Source organism: Paralichthys olivaceus, chromosome 8 (assembly GCF_024713975.1).
Source record: "Paralichthys olivaceus isolate ysfri-2021 chromosome 8, ASM2471397v2, whole genome shotgun sequence".
In the NCBI taxonomy this organism is placed as follows: Eukaryota; Metazoa; Chordata; class Actinopteri; order Pleuronectiformes; family Paralichthyidae; genus Paralichthys; species Paralichthys olivaceus.
In genome coordinates, this window is record NC_091100.1 from 7459325 (window position 1) to 7486452 (window position 27128).

The 27128-nt window shown below is 41.6% G+C and overlaps 1 long non-coding RNA gene across 1 annotated transcript in view; it reads left to right on the forward strand.

The window, feature by feature from the left end:
* Positions 1-27128, forward strand: part of LOC109638256 (uncharacterized) — a 178336-nt gene that overhangs the window by 91987 nt on the left and 59221 nt on the right. Inside the window, exons 4-6 of the long non-coding RNA XR_011243928.1 lie at positions 10667-10976; positions 14383-14485; positions 19785-19911. This is a non-coding gene — a long non-coding RNA (uncharacterized lncRNA). The remainder of the gene's footprint in view (positions 1-10666; positions 10977-14382; positions 14486-19784; positions 19912-27128) is intronic.

Here is a 27128-nt window from a genome sequence, read left to right on the forward strand (position 1 = left end):
CACACACACACACACATGCACGCGCATAAAAAAGCCCTTGTTCTGCCTGAGCCTTTTTAATGATGGGATCAGGGGCGAGAATTGGTGGCTAAAGTGCAGCTCCAGTTATTTGAAAGAAAAAAAAAAAGGAGAAAAGAAAGAGAAACAGAGCAAGAAGAGTGTGAAAGAGAGAAAGATTGGGTGGGTGAGGAAAAAAAAGGCAGGGAGGAGGTGGTGGGGAGGGGGATGCTTTGTACACTGGGGGTATTTTTCAAAGCAGTGCAGACTTGAAGCCATTGGGAGACTCCTTTGACTTTAATCTTGGCAGCTTCTTTGAAAATTATGACCGAGGACCACGGTTGCTTCATTAAAAGACATGTTCTGTTTCTTGTGTAGTTTCAGCCAGATTTTTCTTTTTGTGCATGTGGTGCTGATTTCAGCTTTCCACCCCCGATGCTTCCAGCAGCCTCCTGAGCACCTTGCTGTGTTAAGGGCCACTCACTTTGGATGTGTGTATGTAAATAGACCGGCGAATGTTAATTGGGCGGACACACTCGATTTCCTCTCGCCTCTCACCTCCTGAAGAAACCGGTTGACTGTGCTGCGCTCCATATAATGCCCTTTCTAAACTCTGGTGTCATTTGTTAGCGACATTTTTCCATTTAGGTAAGGTAGCAAATGAGGCAGACGCATTTTTGGTTTTGAATATCGTCCTCTCGATAAAAACTGAGCTAAAAGTCTTCTGATGAAAGTTGGGGTGGGTGGATGGGTATGTGGCAAAGCATTTGACTTGGTGACCTGCGTTTATGTCCCTCAGAGTCGTCTCATGCCTGAAAAGAACTAGTTTGCAATACGTGTTGTCCGACCGCGTGTGAGAGCGAGACTCTTTATAGTTGTTGTGAGTGGCCTCAGTCAAAAATCTGCGTGAATTGCAGAGGAGATGTGATATGGAGTATAAAGGCTCACATTTCCTGACAGTCTTCCCAGGTATTCATGGTGCAACACTCTTTTGTTCCCTCAAAGTGACAAAAATAGCTGCAACGAGAATAAAAGGTGAGAGCTAGAGAGAATTCAATACCTGGCCCCTGCCTCTCTTCAGTACAGCAGCCAATCACAGTGTGAGAAGGATGTAATGTCAGATTATTTTGGGAATAATCAGACAATTGGTCACAGACATTCAGTCACATTTATATCTTAACCACAGGTGGCAAAATGCTTTTTGCTATTTTCTGCCATTTTCTTTCCATTTCGTTATGTAGCCGACAAACTCTTAGAGGACATTAGACCTGTACAGTACTTTCTGCCCTGTGGCGTCATTAACTTTTGTATGAGAAGATGGATGTTTTTGCTAGAGAAGAATAAAACAACTATACATTTATAAGATTACAATAATGTCAAATTCCCTAAACACGATGGTGGGGCAGCATTTGTTCACACCTCCCATCAAAAAGAATTTGGTGCTAAGTGTGGAAATCTATTTCATTGTTTTTAAAATGGTTTGAATATATCCTGAGTTATCGTCATCATTGCACTGCACTTTAAAGTAGGCTAACCCTAATGCTTTAAAATAACAACATTTACATTTGTGGAAAGATTCCATATTTGGTTTTGTGCAAAAGGTTAATGCATCTCTCCCTCAAACACCACACACACACACACACACACACACACACACACAGTATAAACTTTAGATTTGATCCAGTGGCAGAAGGAAATGAAGGCAGAGAGATGAGACTTGTGTGAAATGCCACACAAAGTACTAATCGATCCCTTGCTGTGTTCACATACTGTGAATGCACAAATCAGGGCACAGCAAGTTGCCTCTAATGACCTGGACTAGGACACACACACACACACACACACGCACACACAGAGAGAGAGAGAGAGCAACACAGAGAGAGCTACAACAACAAAATACAAGACTGAATAAATGGATAATAAACTAATAACCGAAGTCAGCTGAGCCAGTATCTTCTGTCCTCTGCTTATACCCCTCTAACTGTTCTGTCCATCTATTTAATCTCTCTCTCTCTCTCTCTCTCTCTCTCTCTCTCTCTCTCCCTGTGAGTACAGTAAACACTTCACATGGATGTTGACTGCTAAATGCTTTATGAAGAGCCAGTTGTACAAACCACACCAGTGCAGTTCCCCAAAGCCCTGACAGCAGGAAGCATCTGTAGGTTGTAATCCTCTGTAAACTGTGTTTTAAACATACTGTATACATGCAGTATTCATGGTATACGAGTACAACTGTCTGTTGCCTATGTGTGTGTGTGCGTGTGCACTTCAGAGACAGACACTGACATGTGGTCTACATCCTTGCTCAAACATGTTTGTTTGGTTGTGTGTATTATATACGTAAGTGATGACCATGAGCTAAGATCTGGTGATAAAATATATTCTCTTGATGGTCAATGAGTGCATGCAGAGTTTACCCAGAGTTGGCCTTTCACACATGCATAAAGCAGAAAGTTTCTCTGCACTGACGCGTTCACATCAGCCAAAAAATCCTCTGCATTTTGTTGCTGAGCAGCCGGGGGCAGCAGAGTGAGGCAGGATGCGATGTATTAACGCTGCTGCCGATATCACATGATTTTTTTGATAACACACCGACGTCAGCTTTTATCACTACGCACTCTCTTGACCTCTTTGTCGGTGTCTTCTACGTGTGTGACGCCGCTGAGATGTTTCTCATTTTTGTTTTCATCACATCAACTTCTCCTGGATTTCTACTGACTTTATACTCGGAGGTCTGGGAGAGAGAGTCAAAAGAGACTGCGGAGGCCCTCACTCTGACATTTGAGTTGACACGTTCCTCCTCCGAAGAAAATATGGAGGAGCTGCGGAGTTCAGCTCACGTCTGAAAGCAGATTTGCTGATCCCTCACGACCGACCTGCTGTATAGTAGAGCAGCCAATCTGCAGCTGAAAATAGTGATTAACTGTTAAGATATTTCCCAGATTCACCCGTGTCTGGATCCCCGTCAAGAATCAAAGATTTTTATGCTCATCTCCCATCCTTCCACCAAGTTTTGTGGAAATCCGTTGGTGTAATACTGCTGACAAACAAACAGACAATTAAACCCACGGACAGGGGTGAAAACATAACCTCCTTGGCAGTCATAAAGCTATAGCCGCATCCTTTCGTGGAAGTTGTTGCAACTCTTAAAAAGATAATCCTGCTTTATCACAACCTCGAATGATGTTTTTGAGCATCATTGCTGGAGTTTGTGTGTCTATTGTTCACTCTGAACTTGATTTTCTTTGAGATTAAAACACACATGATGAGCGCACTGTGTAAACTAACACACTGTACAGTGCAGAAAGTCAAGCTCAGTCCTCTCACAAAGCAAGGTGTTTTCTAAATCAATTCAGAGCTTATCAAATGGACTGAGAAATTACACTTTTTGCAGTATGGTAATAAAAGCCAAACTGTCCCTCTGTATGCATACATGAAACAAACAAAGAGACATGCGGGGGCTCTTTGATCAATCAATCCGTAAACAAACCCCCGATGCCGAAGCCCTGCAATTGGGTATGTGCAGATCAAACTGTGTCAAATCATCAACGAGCGAATAATAAGCTCTTGTTCTCTGAAGGGCAGCAGTCACAGCAGCACCATCAATTAGACTCCAGAGTTTGTGTCTCTTTCCTTTCTCTTCATCGTGAGCTGAGCGAGTCAGACTCTGGCTTTGTCTCGTACCGCACCTTCAAACTTTGCTGTTTGCATTACTGTGAAGATGACGGAAAAGTGATCCTTGGTTGTTTTGAAAAATGTCTAACTCTGAAGGGGTTAAATCACAAAAATACTGCCGTGGTGATGGGAGGAATTTGTGCCTTATTTTTGTTTTTATTCCTACTTTTTTTGTATTATTATACCTGAAGTTTGCGACTGTGTTGTTGGCAATTGGCCTCTCTTGGTGTGACGATTCGGCAAAGCATATTTTAAGATACGGCTGTCCTGTCATTGTGTGAATTGTTTATATTTTGTCCCTGACTGTGCGGCCACATAGGTAGAAGCTTCACAACTATGGATAAAGTTTGCAACATCTTGTTTTTTTTCCAGTCTGCTCCTTCTTGTTAGTGCATGCCTCACGCTGTGCACAAGAGTATTACCCTCAAACAAGTCTGTCCTCTTTGTTTTGAGCTCTATGGGGACCCCCCTTGCAAAAAAATAATCTTTTGGAAGGCAAGCCAAACCAATGTGTGGGAGAGAGCATGGAATCAATAGTGTCTTCTTTTCTTACTTGATTTAAATGAGGGCTACCAGCTCTGAAGTTCCTTCTTGCCATGTTCATCTTGAAAGAATGTGCGCTGGTTGCACCAACTCCAAAGCCCAGCACAGTTACCATTGGCATATTAATAATTTAATGCAAATAATCATTGAGTATGCAGTTTGTGTGTGAATTTGAGCTGAAAGACAAAAGTAGAAAGTGGGGCCTCACATTGCGTTGAGGAAAATAAAGTGAGATGTTACATAGGCCTCTTTCTAGCGTCTCCGCGGGCGAATGCTGGAATGAATCCCCTCAAGAGCTATACCATCTCATCTAGTGTTCTCTGATTTAGATCCCATCAACCCTTCTCGTTTCAGGCTGCTGTAATATGAGACGTCAAAGTGTAATTTGACAAGGTTTCTGAGAGTAAACAGGCACAGAGTTTCACTCACTGTTTTAATTGTGCCCTCCAAGTCCCGTGGCCAGCTAACTCAACCTGCAGTGATTTACATTTATGGCGAGGCTGCTCGCTGGATTTCCGAGGTGCTGGCGTGTTTCCATGCTAGTTATTGTGGATGGAGAGGTGATCGCTGTGATGCCGGTTCGTCAGGGACTGTGTGGAGGTTGGTTGGAGGGGGAAGGTTACACGTCAGACACAGAAATAGATATTATATTAAAGCTTCTCACCACGGTTGCTCTCAGGCTTCAACTCCAGCACCATTCTCTCAGTCCCATTAGACTGTCAATAATTCATGTCAGGGATTTCATGGGATTCAGCAGATACTTCTGCCCGTATTGATGACGAATTTCTTTTATTTACATAGTGCCTATAATGAAATAAGATGCCTCTCATAACTCTGTACTTAGTCTGGAGGCTAATTTCTGAGGGAGACAACAGGGGAGTGGTGGAGTGGGGGGGGGGGGGGGGGGGGTTGCTGGTGGGGCTTGGTTGTACTAAGGGTCCCAGAGCTGCTTTCAACAGCCCCCCCTGCTTATCACTGCTTATCTCACTGCAGGTCGCTCTTCTCCTCTTGAATCCTAAGGTAAAAAAGATAAAAATATCTACTTTAGCCTACATTGACATATCCTCACATATATATATATATATATATATATGTCTTCTTGTGCTCAAGTATGCAGTGTAGCTATTTGGGTTAGGAGAGATTGTGGTTTGGGTTGTTCTAGTGCAGTTCCGGTTTTAAACATGCCTGTTTGCTTGGCCCGTGGTGATACTGCTGAAGCTGCACCACCACTGCTGCACAGAGAGCTGTTCACCTGTTCATTCAAAGTTCAGTGAGGCTTGACTCAGTACTCAACTGGAGAATCCGTTGTCATAAATTTGCTGGTGTCACATACGTTGATGAGTTCTAATCCAATCGAATCAATGCTAGGTACCGATATTGTAGAAATATTTACATTTTAGAAACATGTTGCAGATACTTTCACTTTAAACATTGATTTTGCAGGTAACATTTAGCAGAAATAAAAAACTCTCAATATAAACATTTCATCATGATTTTTACGAATGTAGCAAAGTTGCTAAATGTTTGCACTGAATGGAAAATAGAACGACAAATAATTGGTTAACAACGCACATTTGCTTTTGCAACAATATCTGCTTGTAGCAACTGTGTGTTTGTATGGATTTGACCCCTCAAAGCACATTTGTTTAAAGATCCTGGTTGTGGCAAATGTTAAAAAAATTAAGTCTGATTTGAAGCACCAGATACAATTAGTTTAATATTTAACTCAAGTCACAATCTTTTTATAACCTTGAACAAATTATTTTAAGCTTTTGTGGAACAATAAAAACCGACTTTATTATGGATGAAACATTTTACAATATCTAATGTTTTTCACTGAGCTTCTCCTCGTCTGGTTGAGGACATTGTAATTCTTCTCATGGAAAAAGCAACATTATGGGCTCATAAAACCATCATTAAGTCTTTCTTTGGGTACCAAGGTTAAATTGCTCTGTGTTTTGCACCTTTCTACAACACTAAGTAAAAATAATTAAAATGCAAATGTGTGAGCCCTCATGAGTCTGCATGAGCAAAAAGGTGCTCAGAACCAAGCACAAAAACACTCGTGAAGTGGTTTCATCACCTGCTATAACAATCAATTAAAACACACTATGCAAAGAACATGTGTGTGGGTGTGTGTGTGCCCGCCACGATTGTGTGGAATGAATCAGTGAGTGCCCGTGGACATTGTCATATGGACATATTAGCAGCAGCACCGGATTCTTGGTGTTTTATGTGTATAATTTCCCCCTGATAGTGGTGCTGTTTTGTGTGTGTGTGTAACAGAGAGAAATAGAAGGAGAGAGAGAGAGTGAGAGAGAGCATGAGAGAGTAGGAGAGGTGATGTGGAAGGATGAGGGAGGCTGAGACAGGAGAGCTGCCCCCAGTAATGAGGCCCTTTTATGGGCTTTAATTTGTCCCGCTCCCCTGGGAGACTGATGGATGGCTCTCTTTATGCTCACTCTCTTTCTTTCCCCCATCTGTGATACAGAGGATTTATTTATACCCTGATATTACCTCTCTAACAAGTGCTGCCTTGCCATTACAAGCACCTAGCTCTTCCTGCACAGACATACAAATAGATAGATGGATAAATAGATAGATAGAGGGAGGGAGGTAGGTAGGTAGGTAGGTAGGTAGGTAGGTAGGTAGGCAGGTAGGTAGACAGATACATAGATAGATTTTGCTTTGTGTGAGTCTGCTTTGTGTGTAGCATGCACCATGTGTTTGTGTTTGAATGTCTGTAGGCTCGGCCCCAATGTCTGTGTAGAATTCTTCCCCTATTTTTTTTCTTTCCACTTTGTTTGTTTCTTTTCTGTGTGCGTGGGTGTGGTGGGGGAAAAAAACAAAACATTATTGCCCCTGGGCAATTCATTGCAAATTCTGGCTGACTCGTGCTCGGTGTGACTCTAGGGAAATGAAATTTAAAAACTAACTTAAAAGTTTATCACGAGCTGACAGCTTTGGCAAGTGATAAAAATGACCAGTTGGGGAGGCAGATTTAGGTTGACAGCCACGGAGGGATGGAAATAGCGCGGTGCATACGTTTACCTTGGCTGTTTCAAAGGAATGGGCACCACGCTGGCAGGGCTGCCGATGCCCATGTTCATCCATTCATCCACAGCTCAGGGGCTTGTCACCGCACACACTTCAAAGGGGAGTTTCAAGTCACAACAGTCATTCTGCATCAACAAACAATACACCAATACACACATATGCATATATACAGGATATATAGTGTGTTTCTGGCAAGTGTTGGGTATTGATCATTCAGCTGCTCACCAACATTAAGGAGTGGAGAACATTAGGGTTACACATAATATTACACAAGTAAACTCAATGAGTTGATGTCACATTAATCTGGGATCTGATTTTTTTAGATTTATTTACATATATTTATCATTATTATTATCATTATTATTTGTATTTTTTGGGGGGTGATGGCCTGCAGATATTAATGAATAGAACATTCCCATTACTATACAGTAAAAATAAAATACACTTGTTGTCTAACCTTCGATGATGTTTCATATCAAAGCATTGGGGATTGATATGTTACAGTTTAACTTTAAACTTTAAACTTTTTCACATTGTCTTTCTATCCATCGACCAATCCATGAGTCAAACAGTTCTCTCAGCTCTTTCTTTTTAGCATTGCTGCTTCATTTGCCTTAGTTGGGTTGTATTGGGGCAGTGTGGACAACTTGTAGTTCTAAAATCCTAACTGTAAGTGTATCCAGTCCATTTTATTTTATCCTTGTAGCATGTTGTTGTTCTGTGTGAATCTTGTCTTCGGTTTATCAAGAGGCACACTGCAAGCCACCAAGTCTCCGGTAGTGATCGTTTGTGGATGCATAGTAAAACAGATAAAATACTAAATTAGAGCTACAATAGAAACCTATAGATGATAATACAATCTAGTATACAACAGTGCGATTTAAAGAAAAAATAATCTGCACTATTTTATTTGTGCCACACTACCTTTTAAACAAAAAAAAACATTCTTTACAGTCCCAGCTCAGTTTCCTTGAAGATGAATAACTGCTTTTCACCTGTTTCTCTCCATCTTTCATTCATCCCACCTCCCTTCAACTCACATAAATGAAACTGCAACACGGGAGAAGAAGGAGAGCGCTGAGAGCAAACAGAACAAAAATACCGGTTTGCTTTCTTTTCTCGCCTGCTCTACCCCTCTGGATATGTGATCACTAACGTCTATTGCATATATTGAGGGCTGGGTGATGGTTCGGCACGTAGATTGTCAAATCACACCTCTGAGTAACTCTCAGCACACTTAGCTCAAGGCCCCTCCAGCTTACATAATCCTCTGATCTGTCTGCTGCTGGAGCAGGGCCAGTTGAGGATTGACAAACACACTGAGCGAGAAACGAGACATGCCATGCGATGCTATCTTACAGGGCTGAGAGAGAGCAGTGACGACAGTGGAAACACTGTTTACACGGAGGCCTGAAAATCCCACAGCACCCTGAGCTCCCTGGTCAGACATTTAGACAAGACAACATCAGACTTGTTCTTCTTCATGTTTGGGATGTCTTTTTTTTACTCCATACATTTTATCATCAATCCTCACGACAGGTTCGTTTTTCAGGGTGGTCTCCTTTTTTATGCCTCACCCTTCTCACTTATCATCCCCCGTTTCCATCCTCCCCTCGACCCCTCTCCCATTTGGCTGGGGAAGAGGAAAGCCCACTCACAGTGCCCCCTTTGGCAGTTCTTTTCAACTCCACAGTGTCCCGTGGTTGAGCTTGGATCCACTACAGAAAGCCATCTGCCCACTGTGATCGCTCACTAAAGTGTCTTAATTAAGCTTCATTGCCTTTGTGTTGCATGCCCCCTTTGAAATGAACCTCAGAAAGGAACCCGGACGACGTTTCCAGGCAAAAGAAAAGAGTGCGAGAGGAAGGAAAGTGAGAAACGGACTAAACATTTACACACCGAGCCATGTGATGCATCTCAGGGTGTCACGTCACTCTCTCTGACAGATATTGTCATCGTATGATATGGCTGTGCTTAAGGGATTTTTCTTTTTGTTCACTTGCTCACAGCAGAGTGCAGACAGCGGCCGGCCTCACTGATCCGCTATCATTTGCATGTTGAACTCACCCACGGCTCCTTGATGTCGACGCAGAACACTGCCTCTGCGATGTGCCACAGCTGCAAGGTCCACAGTGCCAACGTTGCCCTGCGCACCAACACGCACAGATGTAGCACACACACACCCACACACATGCATACACATACCGAGGGAGCTTCTGTCATCCGGTGTCCTGTTCCATGTCTTCATTTTGGGGCTGCTGATGAGACGTGTTGTGTCGGGGATACTCTCAGGACCATCGGATCTGTCAGCAGTTGTTCAGCCTTTGTCACCTTTTGATCCACTGGAGGAGGACGAGCTGCTGGCTGCTGTTGTCTTAACATACTCACTCACAGCAAGTCCAGCTTGGCAGAAACACAGCACACACCGTGCATTTCCTCCCAGGCTGCCGCTGGTTCCAGTTCACATCGATATAAAAATCTCTTCTAGAAAGAGGTGATCCATCAGAGTGAATGTTAACTTGCCCCTGTTTCTATTCAAGGATTTATACAGTATTTGTAAAGTAACGATAGTGATAATAATTTGTTTCTCTCCGTGTTGCTGCAGGAAGTGCAGTGTTTAAAATAACTCACAGTTTTGAACCTTCACTGAAAAACCTTTGTACGACTTAGATTAGCTTCAGGCTCAACTATTAGAAGACAACGTCAAATCCCTTTATTATCTCGGATCTTTAAGACAACGAACAAGCTCCCTTAAACCTTACAAAGACTGTAGATCTCCAAACTTTTTTCCATGATGCTGAGGAACAGTTGTATGTGTGTTGGATGTAAGGATTAAAATAATTATTCATGATTTGATCTATAGAATTGTGATTAATGTTCAGAATGTTTTTTTTATTTGCATTAGTTATATGAGTGTTTGTGTCTACCTGCCCGTGGGCTGCAGATGCAAGTCAACTAAACTAAACTTAACATTAACATTTTAGTTGTGGAACAGTAACCTTATTTATTTGCTAAAACCTCAATATTTAAAATGACCATAACCTTACCAATGCAATTTGCTGATATTTGAGAAACCAAGAATTTAACAAAAATCCTTGTCACTGAATGCTGACCAAACAAATGGAAACTGACAGTATGCTGTGAATAATGGTTAACAATAAACAAAGTGCACAGGGTTTGTTGTTTCTGATTCACAGATGTTTTCTATCTATTTTTGAAGACAGATGCTCTGCTTTCATCTTATGTGTAATGTCTCAAGGCCCGATTGATCCCTCGTTTGTCACAGTCACAGAAAAACACTCAAAAGTGCATCTGACTGTTCTTTTTTCTCACTTCCTCCCCCTTTCTTTTCTTCACAGTCCTTCTTTCACCATCCATTACATGTGTGTGACAGGTTTCAGACGGGCTGAGAGGGGAGAACAATGTGTTGTGACCCTCAGCACCGCCCTCCAGCTCAGCGCCTGGCTCCAGCTCCTTCTCCCAGCAGGCCGTGGGGGGCCTGGCCGCCGCCCCTTTGCCCGCTACCCCTCCCTCCTCTCATCCACCACCTCCGCCACCACCACCAGAATCAATCCCTCTGCGACACCATACAAACGATCCACTGGAGTCCATGCATCACAGTACAGTGCACCACCAACAATGACTGGCCGTGTGGCTCGGGACTGAGAGAGATGGAGTGAGGAAAAGATGGAGAATTATTACAGGTAGAAAAAGTAGATCAAAAACTTTTTACCTATCGCCAATATTAAATACATTTTAAAAATAATTATAATTGATAATAACATCTGTCCAGTAATGGCAATACTCAATATGCCAGTTGTGTTGATATTACTTTGACACAAAAAGAAGCTTAAATTACTATAGCATGCGGTTGAAAGTCTTATGACCTTCCGCTTCTGGTCTTCGCCCGTGTGACGGTTGCACTCCACGACTACCAAGCTATCTGCTAGCTACCTGTCCAAACCTGAGGAGGAGGCAATCACCTGAATCATTTATTTTGTGCAAGACTGACCACTCTGTTTGTGTTTCTGAAAGTACAAAGCACACAGCCCGATGGCTATTTTTACAAACATTAAAGTTACAGAGAGTCGTATATCCTCTGTGATGTTACTTTGGTTTCTCTCAGCTCTTGTCCTCTTTGACATAAACTAAAAGAAGTTCAGCATTTCTTGAAAATATGAGACTATTCTCTTGTTATTCCATTAAATATAATGCTTCAGCGACCGACTGGTTCGCTTAGTTGAACAGAAAGACTGGAAAAGGGGGAACAGCTATTTCTGGTTCAAAGGTAATAAAACCAATTAACCAGGATCTTCAAGCTAACTAATTAAAATATTATAGTGTATTTGTTTTAATCTGTAGAAAATTCAAAGTAAAAGCAACAGTTTTACCAGACTACTTCTTGGCTGAGAACCTTCTGTGGTCTCCAGCTGTGCCACAATTGAGAGGCTGCATCCTTTAAAAGGACTCGCAGTCTACGAAGCCTAACTGAAATGCGACAGTCTGGTCTATGGAGGATTTCCTATACGCCTCAACAGCTTGTCATGCTAGCTCCTTACCAGTCCATCTTTAGCTATTTTGAGCAGGGACGCTCATTGCAGTTAAGCAGAGCCAAGCCACCTGATTCGTGGGCATGGCTAGCTTACCACAGAACAGTGAATTGTCTGGTTGGGAATAGAAGGCAACATTTGTCGGACATTTTTGATGAGCCTTGACATGGGACGGCCTAGTGTGGTCTTCAAAATGCATCCTCTGAAGAATGGAGCATCTGAATTGGAACATGGCTCCTGTTGTTTACCTGGAAACTACTCACTGTTGTTTGTTCTCTTTCTCTATGCTAACAATGAAACAAAAGTGATATAATATAATAATTAAAGATGCCGAAACTTTGTTAACCTTAGTTCACAACCAGGCTAACCGTTTTTCTGTGTCCATTTTGTGTTACATATTGGTAGCACTCAGAGACAAATACAAAATAACTGTCACACAAAAAAAGAAAGTCATTATTGGAGACAACTGGACTGGTTGAAGTGGACACACAGTTATGGTACGTTATTTATTTCACCACCAGATGAGTTAATGATGTATGCTGGCAAAAATCAAGGTTCACAGACTAAACCTTTCACCTCCTATAGATTCTGATGATTATTCAAGTTACGATTTAAAATTTCACTTTTTTGGGGGGGATCTAAAACATGATTGTTTCTTTGGTTCTTGCACAATGTGTAGAACAAGTGCAAATGTGTCTGAGCTTTAATTGTAACCTACTAGATTCAGTGAGCATCTGAGGTCCTCTCTGGTCAGCCACTGCTATTGTTTACTTCAAGTGTTGTATTACTCTGACTCCCAGAAGTCCCTTGGGTGCCGAGAAGTGCCCTCCCTCAAACCTCCCCCTTACCCTCACACACACACGCACAGACACACTCTAGTCTACTCTGGCAAAATTGTGTTAATTTACCCAGCCAGTAGTATTAACTATATTATATCAAATAACTGCCACAGACAATTGGGCAGCCGGCTCCGTGACTTCATTTTAATTGATTTTCTTACATGCTCTCAGCTGCGGATGATTTGGTTTCCCTCTGACACTATGTTTATTAAAGGCATATTGCATAAAGGAATAAATAGATATTGTTGGCTGGATTTATGAGCTTTGAGGGAATGCAGAGATTCACCCCTTGTTTTAATATAAGCCTGACTTTAAGTGTTTAGTTTGATTAAAGTCAATATGTTTGCTTAACCTCCGGGCCAAAGGGACACCTCAGTGAGTGTGTAGATAATGGCGTGGACGTAAATGTGCGTGTTTGTGATGGAGAAAGTGAAGGAAACAGAGATGTGTTTACATTTACCTCCAGCTGTCCATCACAGCGATCACGCTCAGCTACCTGGGTGAGCTGGCTTCATCGGAATATGTAGCGCAGCACATGAATAGAGCGGCTGCACGTCGGCCAGAGACAGTTTTTATTTTCTGTCTTTTCTTCAAGTGGAATGGCTGCGAGGAGACCCCAGGACCATTTCATCTTGAACATCCTTTACCAGCTGTCTCAGTCTTAAAGGCATGCTGTTCAGCCCACAGAAAATCCCACTAATCATCTTTTTGTGTTTGAGGGCACAATATGCTGAAGCAGGCAGGGAGCACACACACACGCACACACACACACGTGCACACACACACACGTGCACACACACACACACACACACACATAAACACACACATGCATTCACTCACACATGCAGACACTGCCAGCCTGCTGCTCTCTTGTCCCCATGCCCTAAGGGGGAGAGAAGCAGGGGGGTGCGTTCGGTATAATCACTTGTTAGAGGTCTGGCTCTGTCCCCCACTTTCTCTCCTCCTCTCTCAGGAACCTCCTTACTCCCCCTCCACCACCAGTTCTGTCCATCCACCAATCTGGACTGAATCCCCCCCTCTCTGTTTACCCCATGACTTCCTCCTCTGTGTCTGCTCTTCTTCCTCCTTTGTCTGTAAATGCCTCTTCCCTCTCCCCGACCGTCTGCAACTTTCTACATTGGCTGTAACTCTCTGCTTCATCTTTGAATACAGTTTGACAGTAGCAGTTTCTACACAATGGGGACATTAGGTGTTTGTAATCAGATTTCAAACGATTTGTGTTTTATTACTGAAAGAAAGCATTTTATTTCTCAAGGCAGATGTAATCAAAGTTTGATGAAGGGCCAATAAACAAAATAACAGTTAATGACTGTACGATTGAGCTGAATGTGACAGATTTAGATCAACACACTTTCCAGTTGGATTTAAAGAGAATATAAAATATAGTTTTAGGGCTGCAACCAACAATTATTATCATTATTGATTATTGTAATATCTAGAATTTGATGTGTGAGCTCTCCTGGCCTAATCGTGGTTAGAGGGGGGATTTGTGAAATAATCTATACTTTTGAACATGTCACCTGTATTTATATTTTTGTGTTTGATAAAAAAAATATTTGCATAATTTGCATCATGTTCTACTGCACATTTTCCATTGTTTTCATTTTTTCCCACATTCAGCAATATTCTTCAACTAAGAATTTAAAATCAAGGTTTATTTATGTGGCCTGTATTGACCAACGGTATTACTGTATTTTCAGTCACAGATGGAGAAGACCATGAACTTGGATGGAGGATCCCACATCTTCTGACGATAGATGGAGTCTGTAAACGGTTGACGTGTTTGTTCACTCTGAGTCAGAGGTAAGTTTATGTTTTAATTCTTGATTAAAAATGTTAATGTCAGCAATTCATATTTATTTGATGGGAACTATTGAGTTATTTTTATCACTGTTCAAACACTAAAAACTCACAGTGGAAAATTTTCCAAAAATTCTCAATCACATGTTTCAGAAAATCATATTAAAGAAAAGAAGTATTTGGATTCTAAGTTTCTGCCGAGTGTAGAAGTAGCAAAAAAAGGCCATTTGTATCTGACTGTCTTTTTTTTGTTCTGTAGTTTAACGCTCACACAGGGAGTCTAAGTCATGTGAACAATAAGTCCTTTCTCTAATTTGCCCACTCAATGACTTTATGAGCGAACAGGTAATGCATCATTCTTCTCGTTGACTAATGTCCTGGTTCATTTTGTCCTTTCTGCTTTGCCGTCGCCCGCCGTGCAACACTGATTAATGCCATCACAGCAAATTAGATAGCCAAGGAACAACATGTTTATCATTTTCAAGCATTAAGAGAACTACTTTCTTGCTTCATTTCCTTCAGTGCATTCAAAGCACCGGGTACATCAAGGTGATGTATGTATGTAGAGTGTAGAGGGGGAAATATTAATTGGAGCATAGCCAGTGATGTGACCTTTCTTCTAAAGGTTGTGAGACAGAGGACAAGTGCTGAGGGTGAGGGGCCTGCATGTAATGATGCCATTCTTTACTGTACACAGTGAAAGTGACTTGAAATGTGCAAGGCCTGTTAAAACATGCAGACCAAGGTTTTCATAAAATCTCTGTTTAAGTCCCCAAGAATCTCACAATCATAAGTTTGCACTACGATAGCAGAGGACATTTAAATGATGACTGAACATCTCAGGTTGTGTTTGTGACATTGTTACTTTAACAAACTTGCTGATAAAAAGCCTCAATATAGTTTGTTTAGTGACCTTGTATCAGGACGTTAGCTGTAAGATACATTGAAATGATCACAACATTACTTATCCGAGCAGTCACTTAAAGTATGTTAACTAAATTGTGCAATCATTTTTAAATGGCTTATCTTTCTTGATAATTTTACCTTGTGAAGATTACTGAAACAAGTTTTCACTGCTGTCCCCTCAGTCACTCTTTTGATTTTTGTTTGCATGTTGTCAACTTATAAGTTTTGGTGGCAAACATTTGCCTCTTTACACATCCAGCAGTCGTTTATTTGGAGTTGTACCACTGGCTACTTGGGAAACGGATTAAAGTGGCTCTGTTTTGGTCTCCACCACCCCCTGAGGAAACTATCTGGCCTTTAAGCTGCTAAATGCTCCACTGTGTTCAACAGCAGGTCTCTAACTTTGCTGTATGGAAATGAGATTGATGAGAATGGTGAAACTGCACCAAAACCAAAACAGTGAGCTGAAAGACAGTAAAACATTTTGTTGGAACTGGAGAGTCATGGTGATGATGTTCTGTTTGTAACTAAAATCAATGCCTTTCACATTTCTCAAAGATTTATAATTATTGTAACAATTATAATAAATTGTGGACTAGTGCAACTTTAAAATCTTTTTGTTTCAAAAAGTATTCACTCACTGAACCCAAAAATGGTACCCACTTATGCTTTAGCTTGTTTTGTGGATGTTGTTTTTTGTTGTTATTTTTTTTTTACTAAACAAGCAAATCAGAAAATATGCGATATCACCTTGAAAATGTCAATAGCCCGCCGAGGTACAATAGCAGCTTCAGGTACTGACAGAAAGAGAGCAAGCGCTCAGATACTCTCATATCATTTTCATCCTCATATCATGCTGTGAACGTAGCCTGGCATTGGTATGTTCTTACCCAATGTTCCCTCTCCCAGGCTGTATATCACATCATAAAGAATACATAAACCCCCTCTCCAAAAAAAACTACCCAGTCTCCAAGGCATCACTGCCTAGCCCTGTTCTCTAACTCTGAATAGAAAAAGAGCAGAAACAAAGAACTTTCCTTGGAAAGAAGAAGAAGAAAAACAATCGCTCAAAAATAGAAGAAAAAAAACGAGAGACAATGCTAATAACTGTAAAATATGAATGGTGACTTGACATATTTACAAATGCGCTCAGAGGCGCCCTACTAAATGCGATGAAATGAGAAACCAATGGCATGGAAGAAAGCGGTTGTGGGCCCCCATCTCTTGCCATTAGATGTTCAGTGGAAGCTGTCAACAGAAGGCACATTTGCCTGCCAAGCTCCCTCTCTGACTGAGCTCTCTGCCTGCAGCATGCCCCAAGCCCCTCTTTGACTCAAAGGGTTCATTTCACTTCTTTTAGCCTCATTCGCATGTGGCGCTACACAAAAACCCGGCTTGCTTGCTTGCAGCCTGTGTGTGTGTGTGTGTGTGTGTGTGTGTGTGTGTGTGTGTGTGTGTGTATGTCTGAGTAATCCTGAGTGTGTTTGCGTGTTTCAAATTCTTCTTATTTGCTTGCATATGTTTGTGTGCCTATGTGTGGGTGGGTGAATGTGGTTTTGCACAAGCGCACGTGTACATGCACGTGTATAAATCACAAGGTGATGCCAGGAACCTACCTCTTGTACTGATGGGTCAGAAAGCAACAATGACAGGAATAAGAAAAGAGACCAGAGCAATGAGTTCATCATCACACAGTGTGTTTAGCATCAAGCTCAAAGAGGCCTATTTACTGAAGACACTCCTGTTCACTATAATATCTTCAGGAGATGAATATGGAATATCTATATAATGTATTGATGCATCTTAATTTGTATAGACCAATGGTTCTCATAATGGAGTTGGGACTGAAAAGGTTGCAGCATAAATGTGAAGGGCAAAGAGATGAACAAGATGAGAACGATGAAAAATAATCTGTATTTATTTTTTTTATTTTTTCTTTGTTTTACCTCTTCAGTCTGTTGAAATCGGAAAAGAGAACAGAAGCATTATGCTACTTAAGCAGTGGTGAGCAGACGTTGCATCATGTTTACAAGCCACAAAGCTTGGGAATCACTGTAATAGAATATACTGTAGTAACTAAGACACTAATAAGATATTTACTTTCCTGATTTTCACCAAAAAAACACAGACAGGTTTAAGGTTAGCGAAATATTTAATATTGAAAAAGGCGTTTCATTCATGTTAGATATTAACTTACACTAAAATATTTCAGAAACCCTTCCTTTCATAAACAAATAGAGCATAAAGTTTGAATCCAGCCAAGGACATTTGTTGCTGAGTTTTGCAGTCACATTTGTTGAAATGCTTCCTTATCATAGAACTCATTTTCAAATGTAAATGTAGCTTTGTGGGAGGCAAAATGATTCATTCCACACAAATATACAAGTTAGTGCTACATAAACCTGGTTTCTGTCAGAGCCAAGATGAGAATTTAAGTTTTTACCACATTATTTCTGCTGCACGAGAATGTGTACCACTATAGATGACACTGTTGGATCAGATTTATCCCTGAAAATGATATAAATTTAGAAAATGTGTCTGATATCATGTGTCAGGTTTCTCTTTTAGCCATAAATATATACAAGGTAAAATACCAGATTTATACCAGATACTAAAAATGTCAACTAATGAGTCCTAATGAGTCTTTGGCATTGAGGCAACATTTTGAAGTGTATGACTTCACAACACCGTGTCTGTCCTCTGGCCACTCTCTTTGGCTCGCAGCCCAAGGGTCGGACCAGTGGAGTGGAAGTTGAAGAGGGCTGTTTGAACGTAATAGGTTTTGACTGGCATGTGTTACACGCTTCACTGCACCATTGATTGAGCGCTTGTTTGCTAAATCACTGCTGGTTTCCCCTGTCTGGAAGGCCTGTGACACGTGTGGTGTGTGGTCACTTCAGCTCAGGGAGAGAGAAAGCAGCAATTCAGGCGCAACCCCCGTGACCGAGAGAGGACACATGTCAGAAATGGCAGCAGGAAATACTGAAAACCAAAGAGGGGGAAACACACTTGCCAACAGAGGAGTCAATCCCTTCGTTCATTCACAAATCTTAGCACTTTGGTCTTTCCTCCATGGACACTCAGCATAACACCCTTCCTCCAGCTCTTCTTCCTCGGTCCCATTTCACTCCCTCGCTGCCCCCACCCTCCTCTTTTCAGACATGCTTTTTACAGCTCGGAGGATGTGGCAGTGGAGGGAGGTTGGTGTCATGGGTCAATGTCATTCAGCCAGATGACTGCTCAATGGTTGTGGATCACTAGGATGAGGCCACCTGGTTTTCTCCTTCTTTGTAGTCTCTCCTTCATTCTCATTATTTATTTTAAGATAAACAATCAATCCAAACTAACCGGTCTTATGCTCATGACGAAAAACTTTCTAAATCATAGACTGGATGTAAAGATGGACAACACGCTTCACTTCCTCCCAGTGTACAAAAACAACACCAAAAAATCCCAGATACGGGTGCTGCCTGCACTAGGGTCATTTATGACCTATACTGCAGCCAGTCACCAGGGGGCAATAAAGTTATTATGAATACAAATATTAGAGAGCTGCTATGTTGTCCATCTTCATATACAAGCTGTTTCTCAATTGAGTGGCCACATCCTTCAGAGAACACGGTCTACATCGGCTGCGTCCTACAACGTCTGTGTAGACTGCGTTGGCCAAACTGAAATGAGACTGGTCTGGTCTTCCTACAGCAGTCACCTAGCAACAAAGCTACAGACAAAAAAGTTCTCCGGTTGATTGATGTTGAAAAGATGTATTTTTAACATGTGTACCGTTAGCTGTTGAGTACTTATTTGATGTTTTTAGCCTCGCCATAACTTCTTTGAAAAACTGTTTGTCACTGAAGCGCAATGAATCATGGGATATGTTCAGATATGTTGGGCCGGGAAGGATCCACCCAGTGAAGCCTCTGTTGCTCGGGGGTTGAAGGACACATTTGTCAGCCACATTTATGGGAATGGGACAATCTAGTCGTGCCACTGGGAAGTAACTAGTCTACAAATGCAGCTTCCGAAGGATGCGGCCCCAGAATTGAGACACAGCTCTGCCTGCAAAACTAATGATCTGGCCATCAGGCCCAGCTTTTGCTGTCTGATCACTGCTAATTAGCAGCTAACATGGCGAACATGGTAAACATTATAGCATCTTAACCTCCACATGTTAGCTCTGTCATCATTCTCATATTAGCATTTAGGCTTGAATCATAGCTGTACTTTCACCATCACCAGATCAATTTAAGGAAGCAGCTGCTGTTTTAAGTTAAAACACACATAATAATCAAATCTTCTAAAGTATACGTTTCTGCATTGCTCTGTGAAAAGCAAGGAAACATAAAGCAGCTCCTTGGTTTACATCATTCTCCTCTATTTCCCTCTCTAATTTCAGATAGGTTGTAGAAAGTACCACAGCGAGCCTACCCAGCGCCTGGAGTCCTCCCCTCCCCCTTGGGAAGGCTTGGCGAGTAAACAGTGTCTTTGCTGATTACAATGCCTTACTCTCACTGCAGCCCAAGGTAAGCTAAAACACTTTGATCTGCTATTGATTGTCTCCCTCCCCCTCCTGCCTCCACCCTCTTTCCTCACCGCTGTTAAAACATAGGTGAGTCAGCCAGCGGCCTGAGGCAGTGAGGCAGAAACCAGCGGCGCGCTGCCGTGTTTCAACTGCTGACCACTGAGGTTAATTGATATCCTCTGTGTGGTGTTGAAATTATAATCATGTTTAAGGAAAGCTGAGGTGCTGTTTGCAGAGGAGAAAAGAATACAGAATGTGGCTCCAGATGCAAGGGAACCGCAAAACAAGTAGATTGTACTTCATCAACACTAGAATACATGTTATAATATTCTAAAGTGTTGAACAATGCACTGAACGGGGCAAAGACAAACAAATGAAATCTACAATACAAACTAATGAGTCATGGTACTCATGAGCCATACAGCAAAATGTGTGTGTCAGAAAATGTAACAACCAATGATGAGTTTTTAAAATATAACAAACAAGTGCAAATGAGCAAACACAAAAACTGGAAATATTCAACCGGCCAAGTCAAAACAATAGTCACTATGGAATTTTGAAATGATCCACTGACTGTTGTTGTGGAGTTAAAGAGTATTTTCCAATTTATCAAAATGGTATCTTTACGTTTGACATCAGCAGGGAAATCTTGTCTTTTAGAAAACTGCTCCTAGATTGATGACAATGTTGTTAAAGACAAATCCTCAGAAAAGACTTAACTGTTTTTTTTGTAATTTACGACCGTATGCATTTGTTATACTGGAAATAAACTGCACTTGCAAGGGGGGAGGGAGCTGTCGTCATAGAAATTTACAGCGTATTTGTTCACAACCTAAGAAAAGTGTGTTCACATTTTTCTCTTCAGAATAGTTGCTGCTCTCCCTAAAGAGAGTACAAAGTATATAGGGTCCTAAGATAATGTGAATGTACAGATACAAAAAACAGGTGGAGAGCAAGTTCAATGGAGGAAATGATAAAGTGCATCTATTTGTCCTTATGTCAACTATTTGTGGACCTGAGAGGTGGCTCTAAAACTTTGTTGTTTTGTCCAGCTAAAATCTCAAGGTGTATTTAAGATACCTCTAGATACAAAAAGACAAATATCCATTTCAAACTTTAGGTTGGCATGGTCGTTAAGCAATACATCCATGAGAAGGCAGTGCGATTCAGCTCCGTCTGTTTCCATATACGTACTTTGAGCATAAATGAGTCTTCAGACTTCTGCCACCCACTTTTCCTCTTAAATGATCTTGGAAAGATCCATATTCAAGTCAGAGCAAAGTCACTGAGCACAGAAAAATAATACAATGGCAGCAACCAACTCCTCATTGGTATTTCATGTCCATGTGGTGTTACCCGCTCCCATCATTTTGTCCAGCCCTCGCAGCTATGCAATGGAAACACCACGCCGGACCCCAAAGGACCGAGGCCAGATGAAGGAATTGAGGAATCAATCAAAGCACCGGTAGCAATGAAGCCGGGATCTAGACGATATTTTGGTTCTGCTTGATGTCGGAGAGCAATTTAGTGATTTCAGACTGCTACGTGTCATGTTCCCTCACTCACCTAACCTTAATGAGATAGAGTGGAAAAGAAGTTACTCTCTGGTTGGTCTGTTTTCAATTTTTTTGCGTGTGTGCAGCACGTCTGTTTCATTTCTCTTTCACACCCCTTCATGTGAGATGGGCTGCAGCTGTGAGATGATGAAGTTTCAGCGAAAGGTGGATGTGCCATCCATTACAGGAGGTGGAAAGGTGCAGATAAATCACCTTATCAGCCCTGCCTTCTCCCCACTGAGCTGAGGGAGCTGTGCAAGGGAGAAATCCATCAAGCTCCACAAATGGGACATGACTCAGAGATCACTCTGCCTCTATACTGGGCTCTGTACATACCTTACACTAGCTTTAACACTGTGTTATAAGTCAGGCCAACTTCAACCCAAGCACAGGTGGACATCATCACACAAGATGCAAAAACAGCCAGTGAAAATTCACCATCCTCAAAAACAGTGAAGTCGGGTCTGTGGGGACAGAGCCTAAAGGAAAAACTTGAATTTACATTGGATGTATTTGTTTGTTAGTTGGTTTTCTTGTTTTTCAGGAGGAATACACAAAAACGTCACAACACATTTATACTAAATTTGGTGGAGGGATGGGAAATGGGCCAAGAAATAACCCATTCAATCTTGGGGTGGATCCGGACAAAAGATTTTTTTTCCTTTCCCTCATTAAAATTGTGATCTAGGGCGTTTTTTGACATTTTCACCAATTTCCCAGGGAATAATTAATGGGTCTTGATGAAATAATTGGACATATTTAGAGGACATATATGTTTGAGTGTGTGAAATCTGGTGCTGCCTGATTGAACTTAGAGGACGGTAGGGCCTTGGCAGTTGTATGTATTCTACGGAGTGTGTAGATTTAAAGTTCTCCTGTTTCCCACCTCATATGACCCTTAAATTACTTTCAGTTACTTTCATGCACATGTTTCCTCCTTTTAAGTCTCTGGACTTTTTAGTAAAACAGAGAAATAACAGTTGTTGGCAACAGTTGATTGTTCCCACAGTTACACTTTCTGCAGCACATTCTGCAGCATCAACATTTATATGGAAAATTCTATTTCTCTCACACTTTATTAAAACTCATTTTGCTCTTTATATATTAGAAAAAAAACACTTTTTAAAATGAGAGGGCATTGTGTTCATTGTTTTTTTCTTTACAAATATAAAACTGCTCATTAAAGCAGGCAGTGGGAAACTCTAAATACATTTGCAACATGTGTGTAACATGCATTATAACTTAGATCAATGTCGTCCATCTGATCCGTCAAACACTCATCTTATTTTTTCCTGATAGTACACATCCACAATTACTGTACAGTGTACACCTATGGCTCCCCATACACGGTTGCTAAGCAACAATAATGACAGTGACCTTTTAGAAATCAGCAGGATATGTCCCACTAGTGGAAAGGACGAACGGCCTCAGTGTTTACCTCAGCTCACAGACTGAACAGGCTGCAGCAATAAGCCACACATGCTCAGGGCACACCTTCATACAACATCATGAAAAGGCATAAAGCACATTTTTTTTGCCCTTGAGAAAAACCAGAGGAGTTAACATTTCCCTGCTAGCTCTGAATGTACTACTCTGTCACCCCCCCCCCCCCCAACTATAAGAGCAGTTTATTGGTATTCAGCTGCACAGGTATCTCAGAAAGCAAAGCCTTTTAAACATCTTAACTGCTGTTTGTTCTGTCTCTAGAGGCCACGTGCAGTACACTGGGGTTTTGGGAATAGACAAGGAGAATTGCAAATTTGTTTTGCCAGCTACATGCGCTCTGTAATTTCATGCATCGTGCACTGTAGCCAAGTGTGTTAGATTTTTTTTTACATAAACACACACAAAGGTGGGATGTTTTGTTTAATTCGTAGAAGACTTGGGTGGTTTAGTTATGATTAATGACTTCTCTGCAGGAGAAACATTATGCAGACAGGAGTTATGATGTAGTATTGTTTGGTTGTTGCCTGTTGTTGTTGTTTCTTCCTCTCAAAAGCTACAAAGCAACAAGAACACATGTATCAGGCTTTTATATTTCAACTTGGATTGACATTACATGACTGACAGAACAATGTTTCCAGGCAGGACTGAGGCCTGTAAGCCACGTCTGTATCATGGCATCATTATGTATGTCTGCCTTCACTCTCAATACTGTAGGAGTTAGTGTTTTACAGCACAAGTTTCTGATGCCTCACTTAAGTTGAGCTCGAGAGGGAATGGCCTAAATGAGAGCAGAGGAAAGTTCCCCAGGCGGAAAGTGTAAGAGAACAGGAAACCTTCTCAGTGTCTGTCTCTTAAGTCCCGGGCATGCATCTGAATGACAAACCTGTGTGTCTGTCCCCCTTTTAAGAAATCCTTTACAAGTGGTGAGACACCAGGGCCTGGGCTGTGGAGGCTGTATATTTCTATTCATAATTGATGACCCGGACCCAGACAGACAGCACACTACACATGTAATATGGATTCACTCTTGGTTTCAAATGCATGCCCTCGTCTGGACTTGACTCTGAGCCATCATTGTGTGTGGAGAGGGAACATAGAGGGAATGGTCTATGTGTGTGAGTGTGAGAGCGTGTGAGAGAGAGTGTGTGTGTGCATGTGATGTTGATTGCAACCAAAAAAGAAATGGACAAACCTTGTGTATTCCAGCTCCAGTTCGTCTTATGTTCTGACTGATGAATGCTTGCTTAAGTTTCATTCTTTGTTGATTTTATGAAATATTACTTAGATTTTAGTTGTATTTTATTTTACACTTTTTGTTTCCTGTACACATTCACATTAAATAGAAGTGCACTGGGTTAGCGGCTACCTTCGTGGATTCATGGGGACTAATTGATTAGATACTTGGGTCCTGGGGTGTTTGTTTGGTCTCACCTTACTGCTTTCTCTGATTTGAAGAAGGTTCATTTGAGAACACCTTGTTTTTATCCATCCCTGTTGATTTGTTTAGCCTTGCGTGTTATGTGATCCACTTCTTGGAGTTCTAATCTGATAGATTTACAGTATATGTTATTTTCACGGTGCTGATATCAGACAAGAATCAGAATCAGTGAATATCTCTTTATCTCCGCCCAGACAGATCAATCCTATATATTCTTATAGTAGGAAAATAAAAGAAAAAAAAGTTGTCTGAAAACCTAAATGATTTATTTTTCATAAAACAAAATATAAGAAAGCAGAAAAAACTAAATCCCTGATCTGCCCTTTAATCTGCACCTAAAGTTAATGTGTTTCTACCAGGCCCAGGCCTCACCCCTCTCTTTAGTTTGGTGGAAATCGGTTTAGGAGTTTTTCTGTTATACTGATAAAAAACAAACCAACAAACAGACACAGGTGAAAACAGAACCTCCTTAGCGGAAATAACTCACATCTTGGCAGAAGCGAGTCCTTCAGCCACTCACTGTGACTTTGTCGTTTATTGTTGTTGTGAGGGAAGTCTGTGTTGTTTTGCTTTTAAGGGGTGATGTGCAGTAACAACTTGAACTGACTGATGCTATAAAATGACTTCCCAGCCATAATGTATGCGCTACGGTCAAATATGATTACATGACTCATTCACAAATTGAGGAGGGAGGAAATATGATGTTAAAACACAACCTGAACCACAACAGACTTACCAAATACAGAATACCTGTTATATAGTCTGATATCAGCCAAGCCAAACAGACCTGATGTGTCTTTAAGAAAGAATTTAAAACAAAAAACTACAATGGCAAAATACAGTGCATAGCGCCGCCAATGCCCAACAGTCCCCTTAAATTCAACCAAGCTGCACTAAATTCCACACACTACAGATATCAGCTCCCTAAATATGCCTCATAAGCCTTTTTTCATCAAGTTCCATGAATTATTCCCAGAGAAAAATTGTGAAAATGTGTGCTGTCTCACAATGTGAGAAGGGGGGGTAAGTCCTGGATCCACCCCCTCATCCAGATCCACACCAAAACCTTGTGAATTCTTCCTTGACCCCTCCTTCCAACAAGTTTCATGGAAATCTCTCAGTTGTTTTTGTGTAATCTTACTTACAAACACACGCACCAGGCACAGGTGATAAAATAAATTAAGGAGAAAAATATGAGAAACTTGCATAGAATTTGTGATATAACCACAAAATTATTAGGGTTTCAAATCCTCATTCACCACAATTCACTAATTTCTCTCTTGTCTACATTGAGATGTTGTTACACTCCGTGACAAAAATAAAGAACTGCAGGTCTCCTCTCTGCTTTGTATTCTCCTTAAAAACATCTGAATGACATTACAGACACTGTTTGTTTTCCTTTTTTTTCCCACTTCTCTGTGATCTGTACATTAATTTGTCAGGTTTAAACGCAGTATAAAGCCTGGTTCTGGACCCCTGCTGCTTCTGCTGTCTGACGAGTATTTCAGATCTAAAACCTGTTTTTATTCGTATAACAGAGCGTACGAGCACAGCAACACAATCACAATTACGTGTCATCGTAATGTGGTAGCAGGGAGGGATTTTATAATGAAATGTATATTGGTCGGGTGCGTATAGTACTTGAGTGAAACATGGGTTGGAAGTAGGGCAATGCATTTGTGAATTCAGGACTGTGGATCATAGTCAGACGCATAAAAATCAAGATGCACCATTAACAAAATGAACACAGTGCAACTGCTGCAGCTTGATTCTTGTGTCCTTTTCTGTGTGTCTCGAGTTCAACTCTATGTGCGACTGTTACGAGCGATAAATCAGCAGTAATGATAAAATAGAAATGTCACAAAACTCCACGCCACATTAAAGATATGCTCTTTGATTTTATGATGGTGCCAGACAGTTGCCCCAAATTTCTTCCCAGCCCGCTGTAGTGTTGATGCTCAGCTGTGAAAGTGCTGAGACCGAAACATCGCTGAACGTCTTCGCTGAGGAGATGTTAAGATTCATCATGTGTGTGTTGCCTTAACAGACGTAGGAAGTATTTTCCTTGATCAATTTAATCGCTCAATTTTTAGCCAGTGGTTGAATAATGAGCCATTTCCTCTTCCTGCACATCAGTCCCCCTCGTGTCCCGATTGATTCAGCGGTTTAATGGACTTGTGTGGTTGCCCCTGAGTCTCACTCTCTCCTCTGGTCTCAGCTGAAGTTCACACAGGGCAGAGTTCATCCCTGCGTTCCCATAGCAACATATGACATGTCGCCCTCAAACAGAAACTCCCTCTCAATCCTCCGTAATGGATTTGGCCTCTGAACCCTGTCCCCCACTGCCTCTCAAAGTGACACATAGCCAAGTGTGAAGCCCTACCGGCTGTAGCCTGCAGCCGTGTCCGCCACATACCTGCCACACACAGGCTAATGATCCGCTCTGCAGTGGCATATGTCATCTAACGGAACAGGCTCACATCTAAAGGTTATTTAACACCATCACAGCAAAACACAAAGCAAGTGGGAGTTTATCTTGTAGCTGTCATGGTTTTGGTTGAATCATAAGCTTTACCAGAGGAGCCTGACTCACTGCAACCTCACACTGGTCCCCTGTCATCGTTATGCAGCTTCACCTTGCTGCAGCCAATCCCGTTTCTCTGACCAACCTCGTCTGCTGCATTATTTATGGGCACTAATCAGGACCCCGGCTCCGGTGTGCTAGCCACCCTACCGGTAACATCACTTCCCTGACCCGACCCTGCCTGTTTCCCCACA